Below are 7128 nucleotides of genomic sequence, written 5' to 3' on the forward strand. Positions count from 1 at the left end.
ATCTATTTATGGACGATATTTCCAATTGTTCCGCAAAAGCTTTTGATTCTCGAACCAACATCGGATCATATCTTTCTGTCTGTATATGTATCAAACCGGATTTAGACCGAGGAAACGAGCATGAACAAATACAAATAAGGGACTTGTGAATGAGGGTGAAGAACCCAATACTTGCGACGCAACGCAAATAATAAGTTGCTTATTCGTATTTATTTCCGCTCGTTCACTTGATTCAGCTCCAGTTTAATATAGCCGAATGAATGATACAATATAAAAAGATTATGACGATGTTGATTATTATGCATTGCCGATTTATAATAGTAATAATACGATTATAATTACATATATATAATATAATATATATAATGTTACTATTAATAAATTATAATGACGATAAAATGACAATTGTATAATTTAATGTTACAGAAAGTAATACACATATATTGTGATTCTATAACACGTTACATCTTTCTACATTCAATCCTTTTCCCATTTATTCACTCAACTTCTTTGAAATTCATTGCATCCAGTTCATGCAGGCAGTTAAAACAACCATTTTCAACAATCGATTACTATACGGCTAAAATTAACCTTTGATTGTAGCAACGAATTATTTGGCTCCGAAGAAAAAAATTTTTATGCTGTTGATTATTATACAACCTGTACGATTGATGCTCTAAGGTTCTAAATTATACAGATAAAAAAATTCTTAATCTTTCTCCATCAATTGCCATAAGGTGGATTTATTTGCATTATTCTGCACATAATCTGTACTTGAAACAAAACACTTAAAAACTTCGGAGCAGTTTTTGTAGCTGTAGTTAATGATTAATGTCGCGTGTTTCGTGTTCTATGAGTTCGATATGCTTTTGAAACAAAACTTTGCACGTTTCGCAATTGTTTGCGACAAATAATGATCTTCATAATTATTCAATACGGGGACGTTATTTTACTGTACACTCGCTTGGAATGGATGGTTACTGAATGGTTACAAAACTATTCGTGTATAATTGATATTTTTCAAATTTTTAAATTTTTAAGTAAACACGAACGTTAATTGTTTTTACATAAATAAACGCAGTTAAGTAATTATTTCGATTATTTTGAAAAAAAAGATTACGAATGGTATATACGAATTTAATCAGATTTTCTTCACGTGTATCGTATGTCTCAGCGTTCCCTCGTGTTGTTGAAAATTAATTCTCTTCTTGTCTTTCATATATAAGGATTTTCTTCAATTAAATCTCTCTTTTGAACTAAATTATTTAGCTGTTCTATGTTAAAGTTATCGAATATCGGTTATACGTAATCTTTCCTTAGAAAAATGGCCTTGAGGAAATTGTCGCTGATACACGTGCTTGTATATTGCAATTATATATTTATGGATTTCTCTTCAAAGTTCACTTTTTTTTTCTTAGCGTTTATATGGATATCAAGTTCGTGATATAACGCAGCAAAATGCGAAACGTGACATATTCGAATCACGCGTAATAACTGATGGTCACGTTTTCTATTGGCATTATCCTTTGTCATTGACGAAGTTAAATCTGGACCAAGATAAAAATTGGAGTGTAAATCGAAGGTAAAGAGAAAAGCAGAAACGAAAACCTTCTATGAAGTGAAAATTGAGACGATGAAATGTGAAAGAAATGTAAATGCGTCTTCTATATTGCGTTGTCTCAATTTTCGCTTCCTTATAGAAGCTTCATTTATGCTTCTATTACTCTCGTCAAATTGTATTCAATGAAGAGTACAGCTTATCAAATGTGAATCTTTTCTGCGTGTTGCATAAAGGATCATTCGTAAAATTCTTTAGAAAGATCTTTATTTCTTCTCTCGATACGGAATGTTTTCTTACATCGATATGCAAAACATCTAAGAATTATGGAATATTTCTCCAATTAGATTTCTTAATTTTATGTTAGAGTCAATTCACATACGAGTATGTATTCATAGAATACGCAAAATCTGTTAAAAGAAATATCAGAATAAAAAATTCAACAACACAGCTCTCTCTCTCTCTCTCTCTCTCTCTCTTTCTCTCGATATGTCGAGAAAGAATTGGCAAATAAGAAAAAGCCAATTGATAAATCCGACGATTGCGCACCTCGATATTAATCGACTTAAATTTTCTAGTTTATCAGGTGTGAAAATAAAAAAATCATAAATCATAAATTCTATTGAATCTATAATGAAATAGATAATCGAACGATTGCTATTCTTGTTAAATAGTGCTTAAAGGGCATGTCAACGTATGGCATTTCATCGAATAATTAATATACGGTATATACGCGATAGTGCAGATTTTAATGTCATCATACGTGTACTGTACATACATGAATATATGCAATCATTATTACAATTTGATCCGAACATCCCGAATTTTTAGCTGCATTCCAAATATTCCAGATAGAATGTAAGAAAAAGAGTGAGGTGATTTTACCGCTTTTGCGAGACGGATGGAGAAGAGCAAGAGGAAGGGATGGCATAGGGTTATCCCGTGTCATTTGTTTATTGACCCGATTGCAGGTCAAAGTTCCAGTTTCCCACTGGGCGTGCGTCGTTGAGAGAAGACAGGTCCGTCGCTATGACGACGTGATGTGACGCAACAATCACGTCATCATCGGGATGGAATGGAAGGTCGACGAACCTCCAGCTTCAACCCGTACAGCGTTCCTATCAACCATGGCCAACTAGACGTTGTGCGAGCATAGCACAGACTGGCATAGACTGGTTGACTGGCACTGACTGTAGGCACAGACCAATAGACTGATGAATGGGGTGAATGGAAGATGAGGATGAGACGTGGTGAGCGAATCCACTTCTCTCTCCATTGTTCTCGATAAGGTATTCTCGATTCGACTTACTTGCAGGGATTCTTACTGCCCTGTATACTGTGCATTTCGATGACGAAACGAATGTATCAACTCGTATGCATTAGGCCCATTAGGGAAATCACATTTAATGTTAAATCAACCGAAATTTTCTATCAAATAATAATTGTTTGTGTTAAAGATGCAAATTTATAATCCATGGTATCAAACTACCAAAGTAAACGTATACGCGACGTACTACTGGAAAATTAAATGTAAAAAGTAATTTAATTTAGTATCCACAAATCCTTTTTCTACGATACGTTGTTTAGAAAATCAGTTTGAAGAAAATTTGAAAAAGTGATTTTGAAAATGAACTTACACGTTATAGATACAGTAATGCACGTATAATTCTACTACGTTTTAAAATGTCCAGCTGATTTTTACTTTTCTTAATTAGAATCTTATATTTTTTCATCTAATATCTATTACGTAAATATGACAAATGAAAAGAAAAAGGAAAAGAAAGAAAAGCGCCACACGTAATAACCTCTCTCTATAGTTATATAAATAATCTTAACACAATCTTATTTTAATTAATTCCGCCAAGTTAAAATTAACTAACATTCCATTAATAATTTTCTTTTTTTTTTTCCGATAATCATACGTTTATTATAAAAATTTATACAAGTTTTTTCTTTAGATAAATATTTAATATATTATTATAATTATCCTCTCACACACACACACATGTTCGAGAGAAAGTGGTCATTATACTGCCTTTTGAGGCGTACTATAATATATGTATATGATATTCTTGCGTGCGACACTCGTGCGATATTCGCGCGAAATTCAGAAAGAATAGCAGCTAGGTCATTGCGATACATATAGCATACGCAGCTATTTCACGCACGTACGTTACGAATGTATGTACAAGAGGTGGGATTCAAGAATGACCGCGACAAAAGGTCGAGGGATTAAACCCCGACCGAGCTCGTTCCGCATTGCGCGGCGGAAATGGCGGAATTGCCGCGACAGGAACTGGGACGCGCGTTGTCAGTGGCCTTCTCAATGACGTGGATGACGTCACTACGCCGCGCCGCTTGGCGTTATGAGAAAACTGGGCCAAAGACATTGCGTAGCGGGAAGAGGAAACGAAGGATCGCCGGCAAACGGACAATTCAAGTTGCAAGCCGCGTTTATCTCTATAGAGAGAAAAGCTGGTAATGTTCGAGCGACCGATCTGCAATATGCTTTTCAGCGCAGACGAATTCGTTCCAGCATCTTACGAGATCGTAGCTATTCAGTTCTGCAGGATCGTAAGATTTTATGGTTTTCACTGAGTTCACTGATTCGGGACATATGTCAATTTTCTATAATTTCAGATAGGTACTAATTGAATTTGCGCAGTACCTTCACTATAGATTAATTATATGCGTTAATTATCGCGAAAGTTATTATTGATTTTTAATTATTTCGCTCATTGTCAGTATCTTCTCATTTGTAGGACGGTAATTTGTAGAACGTGTTTTACGTTGGACTTTAACAATCACAGCAATCAGCTGACAATAAATAGTCCTGCTATTATTAGCAAATTAAATCTATCACAGTCCTGTAATCTTTATTTTAACAATCGATGAAAAAAGAGATTTACGTAAACATTACAAGGTGTCGACAAGATGCAAAAATTATACACACAACACACACACACACACACACACACACGCGCTCGCGCGCGCACACGCACACACACATGTATAGTAAAAAAACGTGGGGATAAATCCTTTAATTACAATTGGAATATAAATATAATAATATGAATAATTCATAATTGATATAATAGCTTTATATGTTTAAGAAAAAAGCGCTATTTTTTTTATAGATAAAGTATCTTTAGAAAGTTAAAGATTAATGTTTATAAAGAGAAAAGAGACAGATATGTGTGTGTGTGTGTGTGTGTGTGTGGGTGTGTGATAAGCGAAGAATGAACGAGAGGAAGAGAAACTATAGCGGATCATTGAATGAACTATGACATTTCACGGAGGTGGATCATACCTACCGATCTATTTTGTTCAAGACTCGTGAATGGGACTCCTGCGCATCCTGACGTCACACACAGAGGTGCAAGCTCCTGCAACTAGGTCAGGCTTCTGTCATGGCCATGGATAAAAACACATACCGTGACTGCAACGCGCGCATACATTAAATACCTTAATTCTTTCTTTCTTCCACGGAAGATATCGTCGTTCAATGTGTGTACGTTATCATATGTACACGAATTTAGTCGGATTCAAACCAAAGAAACAAGCGCAAACAAATAAAGCTTGTGAATAAAGTTTCGCGTTTCATAAATTCAATCTATCAAAATAATATCAAAAATCTTGCGAAATAATATGCTTATATTATTTTTAATTAGTCATGTTATAATCATTGGTAGAGAGAGAGAGAGAGAGAGAGAGAGAGAGAGAGAGAGAGAGAGAGAGAGAGAAGAAGAAGAAGAAGAAGAAGAAAGGGAAAAATAGATTGTTAGAATGAAAAACGTTTATTTGAAACGTAAATGTCGACATAGATAAAATAATACAAAACATTCAGTCCTGAGTATAAAGGATCTTTTTATCCTTATCTTTCTTATTGTTGCAACACTTTCACACGATTATTCTGCGCGATTACATCTTCATATACGAGGGGGGACCCAAAAAAACGGGAATTTCGTCATAACTTCTTTATTTCTCAATATTTTAACACCAAATTTTAATCACCTTCAAAGTATTCGCCATTGACCACAACGCACTTCTCCAAACGATTCTTCCATTGTTCAAAACAGTTTTTAAATTCACTCATCGGGATGTCCTTTAAGCCTTCCAGCGATTTTTGTTTCACCTCCTCCACAGTGGCAAAACGCTTTCCTTTCATATTCCTTTTGAATTTGGGGAACAAAAAGAAGTCACAGGGGGCTAGATCCGGTGAGTATGGGGGGTGGACAATTGGTGTCATGGCGTTTTTGGTCAAAAATTGCGTAACAAAATTTCACAGCCGCGCGTTGTTCTCGACAATCTGCCATTACGTTTTCGCCGAAATGTAAAAAGTTGTTTTACTAAAAAAAATCTCACAGGCGAACCGATGCACTCACCGGATCTAGCCCCCTGTGACTTCTTTTTGTTCCCCAAATTCAAAAGGAATATGAAAGGAAAGCGTTTTGCCACTGTGGAGGAGGTGAAACAAAAATCGCTGGAAGGCTTAAAGGACATCCCGATGAGTGAATTTAAAAACTGTTTTGAACAATGGAAGAATCGTTTGGAGAAGTGCGTTGTGGTCAATGGCGAATACTTTGAAGGTGATTAAAATTTGGTGTTAAAATATTGAGAAATAAAGAAGTTATGACGAAATTCCCGTTTTTTTTGGGTCCCCCCTCGTATTACATTATATACATACGTACATGTATGACCCGCGCGACGGGAATTAGCGATAGGGAATTAATAATTTTGTTCCTTTCGATTCTCTTGCATTTTCGCCTATCGATAACACCTAATCGTACAGACACGCTTGGGGATGTCTACAAGGCACTAGAGATGAATCGCACAGATTTACAGTATCTTCACATAGATGAGATTCTCGAGGTGTGCGTGTGTATGTGTGTGTGTGTGTGTGTGTGTGTGTGTGTGTGTGTGTGTGTGTGTGTTGTATGCCATTTTTCGTTTCTCGTTTTTTGGATCTCTTCTTTCTTTTTTCTAATCACTTTTTTCCCAAATCACTCTTTATCTTCATATTTAACATCAGATTTTTCGATTTTTGAAAATTAGTCAGTCTTTGCCAGTTGTGGAAGATTTCATCAACGTTGATAAATAATAATATTATAATTGCACGATGCAATTAATCACATGCTACCAATATACCTGATTAACCTCTTGCTCCGTGTAATTTGTCATCGCGGAAAGAAGTAACATACGGTGACTGGTATTAACGGTCAGTCACTTATTTTTAACATTGTTAATTTAATACAAGTTTTCGATAGATTTAAGAGGAAGTATTCGGAGAATATATGTCTGAGAACAAAGATAATTTCAGTTAAACTTGAGATTAAATTAAATAATCTAAATAATGATAATAAATTTTAAATATATGTAGATAAATAATGTATATATATATATACGAGGGTCGTTTGAAAAGTCCGTGCAAAGTCAGTGCTGATGGCACTACTGGCGCGTATCAAGGTTAGATTTAGTTAGTAGCATCTCTTGGAGGAACACACACCAAGTTACAGCCAGATCGGTCTATTTGTTTGTGTTTGGCATTCATTTGAATCGAGGAAGTCGAG

This window comes from Trachymyrmex septentrionalis, unplaced genomic scaffold (assembly GCF_001594115.1).
Source record: "Trachymyrmex septentrionalis isolate Tsep2-gDNA-1 unplaced genomic scaffold, Tsep1.0 scaffold2, whole genome shotgun sequence".
Taxonomy (NCBI): domain Eukaryota; kingdom Metazoa; phylum Arthropoda; class Insecta; order Hymenoptera; family Formicidae; genus Trachymyrmex; species Trachymyrmex septentrionalis.